The 16,917-nt window shown below is 37.2% G+C and overlaps 1 long non-coding RNA gene across 1 annotated transcript in view; it reads left to right on the top strand.

Annotated features, from left to right (window-relative positions):
• Positions 1-15,947, top strand: part of LOC121034034 (uncharacterized) — a 238,681-nt gene extending 222,734 nt beyond the window's left edge. Inside the window, exon 4 of the long non-coding RNA XR_005792256.1 lies at positions 15,472-15,947. This is a non-coding gene — a long non-coding RNA (uncharacterized LOC121034034). The remainder of the gene's footprint in view (positions 1-15,471) is intronic.
• Positions 15,948-16,917: the final 970 nt, after the last annotated feature.

Raw genomic sequence — 16,917 nt, 5'->3', positions numbered from 1 at the left:
CTCTGGAAAGCAGTGTGGAGGTTCCTCAGAAAATTAAAAATAGACCTACCCTATGACCCAGCAGTAGCACTGCTAGGAATTTATCCAAGGGACACAGGAGTACTGATGCATAGGGGCACTTGTACCCCAATGTTCATAGCAGCACTCTCAACAATAGCCAAATTATGGAAAGAGCCTAAATGTCCATCAACTGATGAATGGATAAAGAAATTGTGGGGGCGTCTGGGTGGCGCAGTCGGTTAAGCATCCGACTTCAGCCAGGTCACGATCTCGCGGTCCGTGAGTTCGAGCCCCGCGTCGGGCTCTGGGCTGATGGCTCAGAGCCTGGAGCCTGTTTCCGATTCTGTGTCTCCCTCTCTCTCTGCTCCTCCCCCGTTCATGCTCTGTCTCTCTCTGTCCCAAAAATAAATAAATGTTGAAAAAAAAATTTAAAAAAAAAAAGAAATTGTGGTTTATATACACTATGGAATACTACGTGGCAATGAGAAAAAATGAAATATGGCCTTTTGTAGCAACGTGGATGGAACTGGAGAGTGTGATGCTAAGTGAAACAAGCCATACAGAGAAAGACAGATACCATATGGTTTCACTTTTATGTGGATCCTGAGAAACTCAACAGGAACCCATGGGGGAGGGGAAGGAAAAAAAAAAAAAAAAAGAGGTTAGAGTGGGAGAGAGCCAAAGCATAAGAGACTGTTGAGAACTGAGAGCAAACTGAGGGTTGATGGGGGGTGGGAGGGAGGAGAGGGTGGGTGATGGGTATTGAGGAGGGCACCTTTTGGGATGAGCACTGGGTGTTGTATGGAAACCAATTTGACAATAAATTTCATATAAAAAAAAAAAACTGAAAAAGTTAAAAAAATAAATAAATAAAATAAAATAAAATAAAAAAATAAATAAATTAAATACATGAGATTGTATATGTCTATACCTTGTTCATGCAGACTGGTGTCTTCTTTAGAGAACAATTGTATTTGCAATATTCACCACTTGATAGATAATTATGATGACAATGATGAGAAAAGATGTCATTAAGTTATGTTGATGGACAGTGGTTCTCATGAGATAATATAAGCATGTTTCTAAACTGTAGGACTTAATAGCTATATTTTTATTATATTAGGATGGAAAATACAGTTACTACTTGTGCAGTCACATGTCTTCTGAACAAGATTTCTTACATAATTAAGAGCTTTAAGAACGATCCAAAGAACATATACTCCCTGTCATTAATATACTTTATATTTCAGGGAATATGAAGATTCCCTCTACCCTGTCCCAAAAGATGCCAAACTAGAGATGCCTGTTCAAGAAGAGACTGATGTGTTCTTAATTTTCACAAATATAATATCTTTTTATTCCCCTGAAGGAACACCACTCTCAGGAAAAATATATCACACCTCAGATTGCTGTGACAGGCTTCTCTCAGATGCAAACAGCTATCTATGTTTATAGCTTTGAAAGTAAGTTACCCTTTGAGCCTGGGGCATATTAGTGTGCTTAAATCCAGAAAGCCCTTGTACAAAAATATGAAGTAGAAGAAGCTGATTCATGAGGTGCCTCAGTGGCTCAGTTGGTTAAGCATCTGACTTCAGCTCAGGTCATGTTCTCATAGCTTGTGAGTTCAAGCCCCACATCAGGCTCTGAGCAGATAGCTCAGAGCGTGGAGCCTGTTTCAGATTCTGTGTGTGTTTTCCTTTCTCTCTGCCCTTCCCCTGCTTGTGCTCTGTCTCTCTCTCTCAAAAATAGATAAATATTAAAAAAATTGTTTTTAATTAAAAAAAGAAGAAACTGATTCATGTCCTTTTTTCTTTTTTTGGCATCTCCTTTTACTCTCACATGGTGCCCATGTTTGTGTGGTTTCCCATCGTTCCCTCACAAAACCTGTTTCTAGAAATTGCTGATTACTGACACATTTTCTGCTGGAAACAGGGCTGTATTTCATGCTAACTTACACACAGAAGATTCCAGTGCTTGAAGTTTCTGTTTGTCCTAGATGTTTAGCACAAGAATGACAAGACTATGTCTATTAAGCCCTTTATCATAATGTATTGTGCTGTATAGTAACAAAATATCAAGAAGGCTGCATGTATTTAACGTATTTCTGATAAATTGCTTTGTACTCTGTTGTTTCAAATAAAACAAGATTTGCCATTTATTAAGCACTTATTGATTTCTACCAAATTCTTCCTTATTCAAAGGAGTTTCCTTCCATGATTCAAACTTTTTTTTCATGTTGTTATCATTGCACCTCAAACAATTTCTGATACTAAAGGTAAAGTTAATTCATCCCAAAGTAGACATTGGGAGAGTAAAATTTCTAGACCTCAATATATGTGGAAAGTATTTAAAGGGTTGCATTTTAAACAAGGGCCCTGCATTTTCTTTTTGTACTGGGCCTTGCAAATTATGCAGTCCGCCTGACGAAGGCTAATCGTATATACTGTACTCTAATAACATGATTAATTTTGCCTATTTTTACAATGTACATAAATTGAGATACATGGAACACACTCTCCTTGAGTCTTGCTTATTTCACTGAACAATATATTTGTAAATTCTTCCCTATTATTGTGTGTAGTTGTATATTTTTCACTTCTTTTATTGTAGAGCCTGAATTTTCAATTTGTGGCATTGGAAGCACTTGGTGGGCTTGTTAAAACAGAGATTCCTGGGGCGCCTGGGTGGCTCAGTCGGTTAAACGTCCGACTGCAGCTCAGGTCACGATCTCGCCGTCCGGGAGTTCGAGCCCCGCGTCGGGCTCTGAGCTGATGGCTCAGAGCCTGGAGCCTGCTTCCGATTCTGTGTCTCCCTTTCTCTCTGCCCCTCCCCCGTTCATGCTCTGTCTCTCTCTGTCTCAAAAATAAATAAAAAACGTTAAAAAAATTAAAAACAAAAAACAGAGATTCCTGGGCTCCATCCTGGGTTTCTGTTCCAGTAGGTCTGGGGTAGAGCCCAAGAATTTGTCTGTCTTTCTTTCTTTCTTTCTTTCTTTCTTTCTTTCTTTCTTTCTTTCTTTCTTTTTAATGTTCATTTAATTATTTTGAGAGAGTTCAAGGAGGAGGGGGGGAGAGAGAGAGGGGGAGCGAGGGAGAGAGAGAGAGAGAGAGAGCATACCAAGCAGGCTCCATGCTGCCAGCACAGAGCCTGATGTGGACTTGAACCCACAAACTGAGATCACGACCTGAGCTGAAACCGAGTCAGTGCTTAACTGAGCCACCCTGGTGCCCCAAGAATTTGTTTTTCTAATAGGTCAGTGAGAGTGGTGTTGATGCTGCTGGTCTGGTAATGTGGTTATGGCTCCTGCCCCAAAGAATAGGTATCTAGTTAGGGAAAGACAGAAAAGCAAACAGACAGTTCCAATGCAATAGTAAATATTATGATAAAAGTATGCACATGGTGCTTTGGGAGCACAGAGAAGAAAGAAAAAAAAAAGAATGATGGAAATATTGGAAAAACATCCTACCTGAGATAACCACTGGGCTAAATTTGGAGATGGAGTGTTATCTATGGAGGGAAAGGTAATTCTAGGCAGAAAAGAAAGGTTTGTAGAAGTTTGGGTGAGGGACTAGTAGATAACATCTAGGGAATTGTAGGAGGTCCACTTGGCAGGAACATTGGGTGAAGTTGCAGAGATAGCCAGAAGAAAAAAGAAAAGGAATATGTCTTGAAGTGACCAAATTAGTTGACTGGAAATACAGCATCACTTGAATGAATATATTTTACAATCTAAATTTACATCAAACTGATGGGGGTATATGCCTTACTTTAAGCCCATATAGAAAAATCAAATCCTTTACATTAGAAAGAACTATCAGAAAAGTCCTAGTTTTTTCTGTGTTACATTTCAAACAGGAAACAAATTTGCTCTTCCAAATGGGTTTATGTCACTATTTAAATGAGATATGCACTTTTTTACCTTTCTAAAACAAACGCATAGCTACATAAAGGATAATAATAATAATATTTATTGAGTGCTAGGCATTGCCTCATTTAATCCTACCTAAAATCCTATGAGTCATGAATTATCATCTCAATTTTACAGATGAAAAAATGAAATAACCTTAAGTAGCTTGGTGAAGGCCACACAGTTAATATGGCAGATCTGAAACCTAGGTCAGATTCCAAGGCTCTGCCCTTAAGCACCAAGTGTCTTCCCTTTGCTATTTTATATTAAGCATAATAAACTAGAGGTGCAGTTTAGAGACATAAAAAGATCATGTAGGTAGGATTTACTTGGGCTCATTCCTTGGAGATATCTCTCCTACCCTACCTTCATAGAGCCAACAGTCTAGTAGGCAACACCTATATAAACACAAGTGGATGTGATAAATTATTAACGGGAATAACTGGGCATAAATGAATCATAGTACAATTCTATTTAATGAAGGGAGTAGTAGAAGTATACAGAAAGAATTCAGAAAGAAGGTAAGACTCAAGCTGAGTCCTGCAATCCATGCAGGTGTTTAGCATATAAGGGGAAAATGCCTTCCACTCAGAGGAAACATTTTGAGCCAAAGCATTGTATATTCTAGGAAGTCCAAATAGTTCCATCAGGTTGAGGCATGGGGTGAATATGGAGGAAAATGAAACCAAAAAGGTGAGTGCGATTACCTAACAGAAGGCCTTATAAGCCATTGAAAGTCATGGGGACTTTATGACTCAGGAGGGAAATATTGAACAGGGGAATCACATGATCAGACTTACATTTTCATTTTAATTTTTTAAAATTGTATTTAAATACAAATTAGTTATCATATAATAATGATTTCAGGAAGACTTATCTTTTTTTTTTTTTAATATTTATTTATTTTTGAGACAGAGAGAGACAGAGCATGAACGGGGGAGGGGCAGAGAGAGAGGGAGACACAGAATCGGAAGCAGGCTCCAGGCTCTGAGCCATCAGCCCAGAGCCCAACACGGGGCTCGAACTCACGGACCGCGAGATCGTGACCTGAGCCGAAGTCGGACGCTCAACCGACTGAGCCACCCAGGCGCCCCCGAAAGACTTATCTTTTTAAAGATCAAGAAAGCAAGGTGAAGGATGGATTGAAAGAAGGCAGAGACCATTAAAATTTTTTCATCATAATGTAAGCTAATTACATTACATAAGCTAATTAGAATGTAATTCTAATATTAATCTCTCTTTGCCTACCATATTATTATCTACAAAAAAGCAAAAACAATGGTAAAAAATGTCATTCTGCTGCACTTCTTCACTTAAAATCACAATGTCACTAGGAAGAAAAATAATACAATAGACCAGCTCTACAAAAAATTTGCAAAATTACAGATTTAAAATAAATTAAATTGTTTATGAAAACAAATTTTTAAAAATTTGTTGATTTGTTCTGAGATTACAAGATTGCAGAGAACTTATAAAGGTTTAGATATAATATTTAATCAAGAAATAGGAGTAATGATGTTTTATTGATTATACCAACTATAGGGCTATACTAGATGCTGACCTCCTTATGGACAGGAGTTTTAAAAATTCAGATATATTTTATATTATAACCATGTACAGTTAGTATTGATGTATATTATTTCATTGAATCCATATACCAATTCTGTGGAGCAGACTGATATCATTATTCCCACTTTAATTTTTTTTTTTCTTTCCACGTTTTTATTTTATTTTTGGGACAGAGAGAGACAGAGCATGAACGGGGGAGGGGCAGAGAGAGAGGGAGACACAGAATCGGAAACAGGCTCCAGGCTCTGAGCCATCAGCCCAGAGCCTGACGCGGGGCTCGAACTCACGGACCGCGAGATGGTGACCTGGCTGAAGTCGGACGCTTAACCGACTGCGCCACCCAGGCGCCCCTCATTATTCCCACTTTAAAGATAAGAAAATTAAGGCTTAAATAATTTATCTGAGATCACATAGTAAGTGGAAAAACAGAAATTTAAACTCTGACTATATTATTCAGGATATGCTGCTATAACAAACTACCTCTGATTTTGGTATAAACAACCGAAGTTTAATTCTTGCTCATTTTACAATGTATAGACATGGGGGAGAGGGCCTCTGCTCCACGCAATCATTCAGAGACCCAGGCTGATTGTGTTTAGTGTAACAACTATCCCCTAGGGCTTCTGATGCTTTAATTGGATACTCCACATGGAGTCAATAGTAAGGAAAAAAAGAGACAGTAAGGATATTTACCTGAGGTTTTAGTGGCCAAGTACAGTGGTTACGGTAATTAAGTTTGGACCGGAATTTTAACAGCTTTTAAAGGTGCTATGAAGTTTCATTTGAAAAGTTTTTATTTTGTCCTTATAACGTCATCTTACAAAATGTTTAATTTGTCTCTGCTCTGGTCCTGTTATTGCAACAAGAGGGATCAGGGTAAGAATGGTGAGACTTCCTGCTGGGGGAAAGTTGAAGAAATCAGTATAATGCAGTTTGGCAACCTGCTAACCCATAGAACTATGTAGGGTTACAGTGATCATACTAAGTTTTAGGTACATAGCTAAATTTGAGAAATTCATGCATCACTTCTGCCCACATTACACTAGACAGACAAACTCAGTCCCATGGTCCATCTCAATGTATGGAAACACTGATAATAGCTTGATGATGTACTAAGAATGGCAACAAAGATCTGTGAACAGTTAGTCACCTCCATACTCCCCAGATTTGTTGTTAGCTCCTAAGATTCATAAGTAGTACTTTGTAGTTATTTGTATGCCCCTTGGCACCTAACAGAGTTTGTGAGATGTAATAGACTCTCAACTAATTGTTTAATAACTGTATGAACTGTCTAGCTCACTTCTTAGCTTCAGGGCCATATAAAGACCTTCATAGGCCTTACACACTCTTATTTAGAAGCTGAAACCTACATTATATCAAAATACCACTGCACACTCATATACCATATTAAATATAATTTTACCAGTAAGATTTGAAAAACATTACATATTTTGATATTGAAATTATTTTACCACTCTCAAATGGCAAAATTGTTCAAAAACACTATTTATTACATTGAAGAAGAGAAGGATATCAAGGCTTCATAGGTAAAATTAAATGCATTAGTAAATTCAAGAAAAAGTATATAGGTTAGAAATATCTGTTAATAACAGATAAAATAATCATCTGTTAATAATATACAAAATAAGTAGGAAAGTGAAAACTGTGATGTTTTTGCCATCACAGGAAGGGGGAACAAAGAACCCAGTTGGATTTTGACCAAATGGAGGAAAAAGGTTTAACTAAGAATAAACTACACAATGACGCTTCTCACTACCTTGGTAACTAAGCCCTGTAGCATGGTAATGTTATTATAACAAGAAATTCCCCCATAAAAATAACAAAATTAATAACCAGAGGTGGAACCACATGAACCTCCTACTCCAATCTGGAGATCATGGGCTTTTGAAGGGACTTTATGCAGCAAAGGATAAGGGTAAGAATTTGGGATCATATATTAAAATTGCGGGTTAAATTGGGGCCTGCATGCTTGGGAAATTCTTGGCTACTAAAGACATTGCATTGTCTACTGACTTAGCTGACTTGTTACCTTCCTTTTTTCTCTCACTATTCCACTCTTTTCCTTTCCTCTTCCAGAGGCAGAGGTGTTTTCAGTTTAGTTGACAAACATCTGTTAAGAGACATTTATTAAACACCTAATAATGCATATTTCCTTGGCACTGAAATACATATGTTGCTCAGGAGGTTAAGATCTAGTGCCCAAATATGTGACTTGAGAAATCAGCTTTATAGTGACTTGAGAAATCAACTGAGGTTTCTCAAAGACCCCAGAAGGATTGGGGCAGATTGGTTTCTACATTATTCTGCCTTAAAAAGTAGCTGTTCTTGTTTGATTAATGATCAGTACATTTCCATGTTCATTTTAAAAGATGTTTCTGCTAAGTATGCTTTCTCTTCAGTGGTTAAATGTAAAAATAGAACTTCTCACTTGAGGAGCCTCTGAATTAGGTTCTGCATATGAGTGTGAAAAACCATTACTGACAGAATTGCAGTGTAAATAATTGTAAGTAATTTTTAAAGATAGGTCTAGAGCTATGTGACTTCTAATTTTGACCCTCCAAATGAAAACTATGTAGCCCATGATTAAATTGAATTTTTCATTACATGTTAGAAAACAATAAAGAGGAAACAAAACAATCTGAACAATGCTTAGAACCTCTTTGCAAGGAATTTAAATGAAGTAGGAAAGAAATTAGTATGAAGTGGTTTTTGTCATGTGTTTTTCCTTCTTGTGTTGCTGCTAAATCCCTAAAGTCCTGTGCCATCTTTCTTCATACCCTAAGTTATATTTTTGCTTGTTTCTGTTGAATTCTCAACACTCAGTTGATAAAGTTCCTTTACTTTAGCTCCTGGACAAAATTGGAGGATAATAAAATACAGAATGCAAAAGAAGCCACTATGGTGTCATGGGCCTGGAACCAGGAAAGGCCTATCTCTCAATCTCAGCTCTACTAGCTGGAAAGCCTTGGACAGAGCTGATGTTCCTAAGTTTCATGTTCTTCATCACTAAAATCATGGGGTTTTTTTTCAGGATATTTTTCAAGGATTTGAAATTATATACAGTAATGTTCCTCACTGTGTGTCTGGTGCACAGAGAGTATAAGTAAGCTGTAGCCATTATGTGGGTTCTTTTTCTTCTCTCTATCCACAGGCAATTATTGAGTATATATTATGTGTTCTGTGGACTAAGTGGAATATAAATTAATTGTAAGATACACTACCTGTCACATATAAAGACATGACAGGTAAATTAAGGAGGGCTGAACCTGGAATTACTCTTATGATCTAGGTGGGAAGGCCAGCCACAATTATTAAAAAGATAACAGAAAATAGTATCTACAGTTTTGCAGAGTCCTCTGGAGGATTCAGCATACAAGGGACCCATTGTGGTTGCAACACGTGATACAAAAGATGACAAGAACCCAGGAGTGGGTGCTACTCTTAAAGTCAAACACATAAGCCAAACCAGTCACATCTTTCCACAGACACAAAATCAATAGTCATTGTGCTAAGCTGTGGAACAAAACTCAAATCTCTGGTAGGGACTGGCATTAAAAATGTAGGACCTTGGTCCTGCAAATTCTGAGGTTCTTAACAAGTTTATTAAGAGATGTTTCAGGAGACAGAAACCAGGGAAGACCTGGTTAGCAGAGCTGGGATACTGAGCAGGGACTGAGTCCCAAGAACTAAGTAGAACACGTTTTTCAAGGCTGGGCTTGATGCTAGAGTCAGAGAAGTGATCGGTATGATTGGATGGTGAGATAATACAAAGATTGGGTTATCAAAATCAGACACATGAGTGACAGATTTTGGCCAAGAACAAGTTTTAATAATGATTTCAGGGACACAATCAAGAGACATAGGTGAAGCAGGGAGAGATCTGAAACAGGGCACCTTACTGGGTCCCTTTTTTTTTTTTTTTTTTTCCTCTGCGTCAGGATGATCCCTGGGCTCAGATTAATATACGAAGTCTCCAATGAGATGTACAGTTAACTATGGAGGAAAAGCTTTTTGGGTTGTAAAACATTTCCATTTTAAACTCAGATAGTTGTGTAGTTTATATGACACTTTCCATGAAGCAGTCTATAAATCCATTGATTCCAGGTATGTTTTTACCATAAACAATTTTATAACAGATATATCCTATTGATGAGGACTGTATTGCTAAGCAAATACCATTAGTGTGTTTGCTAGGAGTCATTAGCCTTAGCATGTTTAGGAGGATATTTGACAGGGTCATCTTCTTTTTCCTTTCCTGGAGGTAGTCCCTGTTAAATGGAAAGAGTGAATTGCAAATCTTCTATTTAACTATTTACTTTCCAGATGGTAAGACCCAGAAAATTGGAAGCAAGCCAAATTCCCTCCTTCCTAAAATCTGAAATTTTGGAGTTTGACTTAACAATAGAACTGATAGGTGGGAGAAATACAGAACTGGAGAAAAACTCAAGGAACTTTTGTGCTTGTCCTTACCTTTAGTGAATAAATTTACTCTATCATTAAAGCTTAAAAAGGACAAATGGACATATAATAAGTAAAAAGTACCTTGAGAATATGGATAAAGGAAGATCAGGTGAATTGGAGTAATGGGGGGGGGGAGGGGTTGTGACCTTCTTTGTTTACCTTATCTTTTAATTTAATCCTTTCTCTTGACCTGTAGTGTTTTGAGTGTGTTTTCAGTTTCTGCTCTGTGCTGATGAATGAATTTCTGTGCATAAAGTCAAGGCTCACTCAGTGGAAAGTCCCAAGTAGAAGTATTAAAGTTAAAAGAGGAATATGAGAGAGGATTTTAATAGATAGGTGGTTTCTATGTATTGAGCATACTTGACTTAATTTATCATTGACATATAGCCCATTGTCAAGCCTGAAGACCTCTCCTAGTAACATTTCACACCAGTTGGAAATATTTTGTAGGGTGATCCTATTCCCTTCGTTTCTTATACAATATTTAACACCCAAACTGAAGCAAACAGATTAATTTCCTTCTATGTTGTTACTTGAAGTTTCTTGTCTATTCAGTCTTTGCCTATAATTCACACCTCAACAGGAACTAAAAATATCACAATATACCTTCATAAAAATATAGAGAAAGAAAGCAAAGTTAGGGAAGACAAAGTTCATCATATAATTAACCAACAATTACTGCTGTGAACCTGGCTGGCTTTGCATCATCTAGAATGATGGGCTCTGCTAGAACCCTATACCAAGACATTAAGCAGAACTATTATTAATGATATTTAAAGGCTGACAGCAAGGCAGAGAAAGTGTGCATAAAAAGACCCCACAGTTTTTCTGAGTAAATAATTTTTCTGGTAAATAATGTGAGCAGTGACTCTTCCATTACCTTGCAACATTTCATCTACTGTTGTCTTGAAGTATTATTTAAATATGTTTCATCGTTTTCTACATTCCCATGCTTGTATTTTTCTTGCTGAATTTTAAGCTTTTAAATAGCACAAGCAGTATAGGTGTTCAGCACATGTTTCTTGATTTAATTTGTAGATCTAAGGGACCACAGGAAAATATTTTAAAAATTAGTCTCTGGTATTCTATTTCGGCCAAGGCACCTTTAAGAATCTGTAAAGACAGGCCAAATACAGGCCAAGTACAATTTATAACAGAAAAATTAAAAACATATATTTAATGTTTATTTACTTTTAAGAAAGAGAGACAGAGCGCAAGCAGAAGAGGGGCAGAGAGAGAGACACACACACACAGAATCTGAAGCAGGCTCTAGGCTCTGAGCTGTCAGCACAGAGCCTGACACAGGGCTCAAACCCACAAACTGCAAGATCATGACCTGAGCTGAAGTTGGACACTCAACCAACTGAACCACCCAGGCATCTCTAAAACAGAATATTTAAATTTTCTATTGGTGGGTACTCATTATTTCCCGCTTCATTTTAGGAGCCTATACAGTTGTACAAAAATAACACTGGGCCTAAAGAGAAAGAAAGATAAAGAACATTATGTAGCATTAAAAGGGAATTAAACTGCATTCAAATAAAATTTCTTGAGTATAGTTCGAAATGAATTTTAAGACAAAGGGTTAAAAATTTTCTAATCTTGGGGCCCCTGGGTGGCTCAGTTGGTTAAGTGTCCGACTTTGGCTCAGGTCTTGATCTAATGGTTGGTGGGTTCGAGCCCCGTGTTGGGCTCTGTGCTGACAACTCAGAGCCTGGAGCCTGCTTCAGATTCTGTGTCTCCCTCTCTCTCTGCCCCTCCTCCACTTGTGCTCTCTCTCTCTCTCTCTCTCCCCCGGAAATAATAAATGAATAAACTTAAAAATTTTTCTAGTCTTTTAGTAGGTTTTAATTTTTATTCTTAATCTATTGTTGTAAGCAGTTCCAAGAAAATCTTTACTAATATTTATAATATTAGTCAGATTTCTATGTCAGTCAGATTTCAATCAGAAAAACAAATGTTAATTTAAGCATTCCAGCTGGGGTCTCAAAAGTGGATGACAATTCTCTGGAGTTTTGTCCAGAGGCCTTTGTTAGACTGTTCATCTGCTCACATTGCTAGCATAGACTCCTGGCTTCTCTTCAACCTTCCAGATCTAGCCTAAGTGCTTCTCATTGTCAGAATGTGACTCAGATTGTTAGTTGTTCTGGAAAATGTAGTTTTGACATCTTACCTGTGAGGCAGAGGAGATGTAGAAAGGGGTGGACAATGATGCCTAGTAGACCACAGATCATCATCTGTATACTATCTGTTCAGCATTAAAAAAATTTCAAGCAGTTATAACACATGATTGATACATTAGTAATTACATATTTGCTTCAAAGCTACAGTGAACTTCCTTTTCAGATAGAAATGAGGCATTTCTATATATTCTATATATTCTATATATTCAAGGAAATTCAAAATGACTCTAAGTCTCATAGTTGGGAATATTGCCCTGGGGAAAAACTTTTATGTCGCTTTATCATCAAAGCAGGTTCTGACACTGGAGCACCCCAGCAGAACATTTTTACTTTTTTTTCTTGCTGTAAGAGTTCCATGAACTAGAGTGAACCAAGTTTTCTCATTTTTTTGGTATCATAAACATGACTACAGGACAATAATGGAGAAGCTAACTTTGTTATCTTTTTCTGTTGTTAGGAAGAAGCTTAAGAATGCTGGATATAAAAGGCACTTACTACTGTTAACCATATCATTGCTGAGGCAAGGATGTTTAGAAAACAAAATTTATTGTTGACTTGTAAACTTTTTTTAACCAATGTGCTTGTTATTGTTATGGGTATGACTATTAATTGTTGACTTTTAGAACTCTTTCTATATACCAGGCTAGTGCTTTCCGTGTGCATCTTAAAAATGATGATATGGCGCCTGGGTGGCGCAGTCGGTTAAGCGTCCAACTTCAGCCCGGTCACGATCTCGCGGTCCCTGAGTTCGAGCCCCGCGTCAGGCTCTGGGCTGATGGCTCAGAGCCTAGAGCCTGTTTCCGATTCTGTGTCTCCCTCTCTCTCTCTCTGCCCTTCCCCCGTTCATGCTCTGTCTCTCTCTGTCCCAAAAATAAATAAACGTTGAAAAAAATGATGATATGTATTAACCATTAATATCCTCATTTTGTGGAAAAGGACAAATGAGATTAACATCACAGTTAAGTGACACTGCCAGTAATTGAATCTACCGGGCCCTTGCTTTTAACCAATTGTATGACCATTGTTAGTTAAGAGTAACTTTAGAGAGAGCTAACGTATGCATTTTATGCTCCAGGAAACTAGAAGCTGAAGAGTCGAAGCCTCTTGCCTTTGTTTATATGGTTGACCCTTAAAAAGTGGTTGAAATACATGAATCCGTTTATAGTGGATTTTTTTCTATATAGTATAGTATTGTAAATGTCTTTTCTCTTCCCTAAGGTTTTCTTAATAACATTTCCTTTTCTTTAGCTTACTTTACTGTAAGAATACAGTATATCATACATATAATATGCAAAATATGTAACCAACTGTTTATGTTAGAGGCAAGGCTTCCAGTCAGCAGTAGACTGTTAACTACTGTTAGTAGTTAAGTTTTGGGGAAGTCAAAAATCATTTGTGGATTTTCAATTGTAGGAGGGTTGGCACCTCCAACCCCCATATTGTTCAAGGGTCAACTGTACTGCTAATTGCAGAGTTATTATGGTGCAGGTATAGTAGCCAGGTCAGGCTAAGTTTGGCTGTAGTAGCAAATGGCCTGAAATCTGAATGGCTTTAATACAACAAATATTTGTTTCCTCTTTTATAAAGTCTAAGAGAGGTCAAGCAATCCCACCTTCTGGAATACTTAGCCTCCACTCACTTTTAGCCACCTGGGACTAAGTGCCATGTTAGATTTCACTCAAGAGAATTAATCAGATGACCTCAACTTAACTGCCAGGACAGCTGGGGAATATGGATATCCTAAAAGTGTGGTAAATAGATAACATTGTCCCTATCATAGCAGAAGTCCTGATATCCAGTCACATACTCTTATTATGACATTATTTTGCCTTTCACCCCATACATTCTAGCTTTGAAGCTAGTTTGATATTCTTCACTAATAGTATTCTTAGCTAAATCATATCTATTTACATAAAATCTAGGCATTATGGCCTTTTTTTTTTCTTATTTAAAAATATTGGGACACCAGGGTGGCTCAGTCAGTTAAGCATCCAGCTCTTGAGATCTTGGCTCACGTTGTGATCTCACAGTTCATGAGTTTGAGCCCCACATCAGGCTCTACACTGACATCATGGAGGCTGCTTGGGATTCTCTCTCTCAGCCCCTCCCTCTTCAAAATAAACAAATATTTAAAACAAACAAACAAAACAACAACAAAAAAACATGTACACCTTTCAACGTAAGTCCCTTATTTTAGGTGAGATGGGGGACACATCAGGCCTCAAAGAAACAACTTGGGTTTCACATTTATTTGTTCTAGTTTTATAATGCAAATGGACAACTGTACACATTCCACATTCTCACTTCCTATTGAAAAATGTCACTCTAGCTGCTGCTCTACTTGCATAAACTTAGATGAAATATCTATAAAAATATGTCATTGTAATAAAGAAGAGAATTTGGCCAAGAATTGACATTCTTTATGTTGCTCTGCAAAGGAAAGATATAACAAACCTGAACAATGTATTTGGTATATGAAGTAATGAGTAGGAGATATATAATGATGAAAAAATTTAAATATTTATTGAGTAGTAACTAAACACAGAGGAGAAAATGTTGATTCTGTTCTACACTGACACCGAAGAGTCATCAAATATGGTTAGACAGCTCAATATTACCAAATAAATTGCATAGTAGAGTGCTAACTCAATGGGCTTGGTGTGCTCAAATCCTGTACATCCCAGATGGACTGGTTCTTAACTAGCTCCTGGGAGACAAACTCTGAGCCCTTGGAATATCATGCCTTTGTATACCTGAGACCTTGGACCACAGCAGATGGTTTATGCTAACAGTGAAATTTATGGTGAATGCCTGTTTTTATCTTTCCTCAGCCATGCTGTATTGTTTGACCTCTGGTGGGGGGGGAGAGTAAGAATGGTGTTGCTACGTGACTGACTCATAATAAAAACCTAGGACACCAAGGTTCTAATGAGCATCTCTGGTTGATAATACATCTCAAATGTTGTCACACATTGTTCCTGGCAGAACTAAGCGCTGTCTATGCAACTCTAATAGGAGAGGGTAACTGGACCCATGTGCCTGGTTTCTCCTGGACTTTGTCCTATGTATCTTTTGCTTTTGCTGATTTTAATCTGTATCCTTTCACTGTGATAAATTGCAACTGTGAATATAACAGCTTTTCCAAATTCTGTGAGTTCTAGTAAATCATTGAACCTGAGAGTATCTTGGAATCTCATAAAACAAAAGATGAATAAAAGTTAATAAACAGAAAAATTGTCCAGTATAATTATGAGATATAAATATTATAATAATATATCAAGCATTTATTGTTACGATTTACAATAATTTTCCATAATTTATTTGTTATAGGAATTCAGAGGAGTGAGAATCACTTCAAACTATAAAGATTGAGCAAGGTTTTATTGAAGAAGAGTCAGGATGTTAACTGGATCTCAAAGGGCTTGGGAGAGGAGAGAAGACAGAAAAAAGTAAGGAAAATGCAACCCAGGGTCAGTGGCAGTAAGCAGAACACCTTGGCCGAAATATGAATTTGAGGAAGGTAAGTTAAGAGTTAAAACTGGAAATATAGGCAGGGAGCAAATTGTAGGGTTTTAATGCTGCTGTTGTTTACCATAAAACTAAAAGCTAAACTTTCAGTAAATTAAGCTAATCAAATTCCAGAAAGTTTTTGTGTGGAGAGAGTTCCCTATGGGAGGGGGGATCTCCATAGGCTGCTAAATTTTTATCATAAAGTAAGTCTTACTGCCAGAAAAAAGTCACTGTAATAATAACCTAGTAGGGTTCCACATGTATCCCAATACAGTAATGTCCACATCAAATTTGCACAATTTATTACCACAAAATTGATGTGTCTTCAGCCAGAAATTGGAAGATTCACCTGTCATCTGAGAATCCAGCTGTGTTCTTTTTGGGTTTTTGTAACATCACAGTAATAAAGATTTTGTAATCTGAATTGAGCTCACAATTTTGATAATGATTCACAATGCAAAACTGTTTCCAGCTCAGCTTCCCTGTGGCTTCACTAGCCCTAAAGTCCCCAAAATTGCTGTCGTCAGGAAGATACACTGGTCTTACTTTTGTTGTTACTCACTGAGTGCCCTAAATACATACCATTTGCTTTGGAAGTGAATTGTGGCGGAATGGGGTTGGAGTGGGTGGGCTTTATCAGGAGAAGATGTTAGGTTTATACAACGGTTTGAATTTCAGAAAGGCAAGAAACCTCATGTAAAGGTTAAAAGGTTGTAACCATGGACAGGCCACCCCTCATATTCACTTCTTTAAAAAACTACTATACCAATTAGCCCATTTCCTTTCCCCTCAGCTCTATAAGCATAATGTGATGAAAGTGGTGGATATTTTTATTTCAAGTCTGTTTCTTTCATCAGGAGTGAGAAACAGAGGTACATTATATTTAATAGTCCTGTTTGTTTCACTGAAAAATCCATATTATTATATTATTATCTCCAGCCATATTATTGTCCAGACTAATTTTATCATAGCTACATACTCTCACATATCTTTCTTTTTTTTTTTTTTTTTTTAATTTAAGATAATTAACATACGGTGATACTAGTTTCAGGTCTACGATATAATGATTCAACAATTCTAACATTACTCAGTGCTTATCAAGAAAAGAGTGTTCTTAATTCACTTTATCTATGTTGTCTCTCCTCCCAACCATCTGCCCTTTGGCAACCACCAATTTGTTTTCTGTATTTAAGTCTGTTTTTTAAATCTTTTTTCTTCTTTGTTTATTCATTTGTTTTGTTTCTTAAATTCCACATGTGAGTAAAA

Source organism: Herpailurus yagouaroundi, unplaced genomic scaffold (assembly GCF_014898765.1).
Source record: "Herpailurus yagouaroundi ecotype Mexico unplaced genomic scaffold, PumYag 159, whole genome shotgun sequence".
Classification (NCBI taxonomy): domain Eukaryota; kingdom Metazoa; phylum Chordata; class Mammalia; order Carnivora; family Felidae; genus Herpailurus; species Herpailurus yagouaroundi.
The sequence above is the reverse complement of the archived record's forward strand: the minus strand, read 5'-3'. Positions and strand labels throughout refer to the sequence as shown.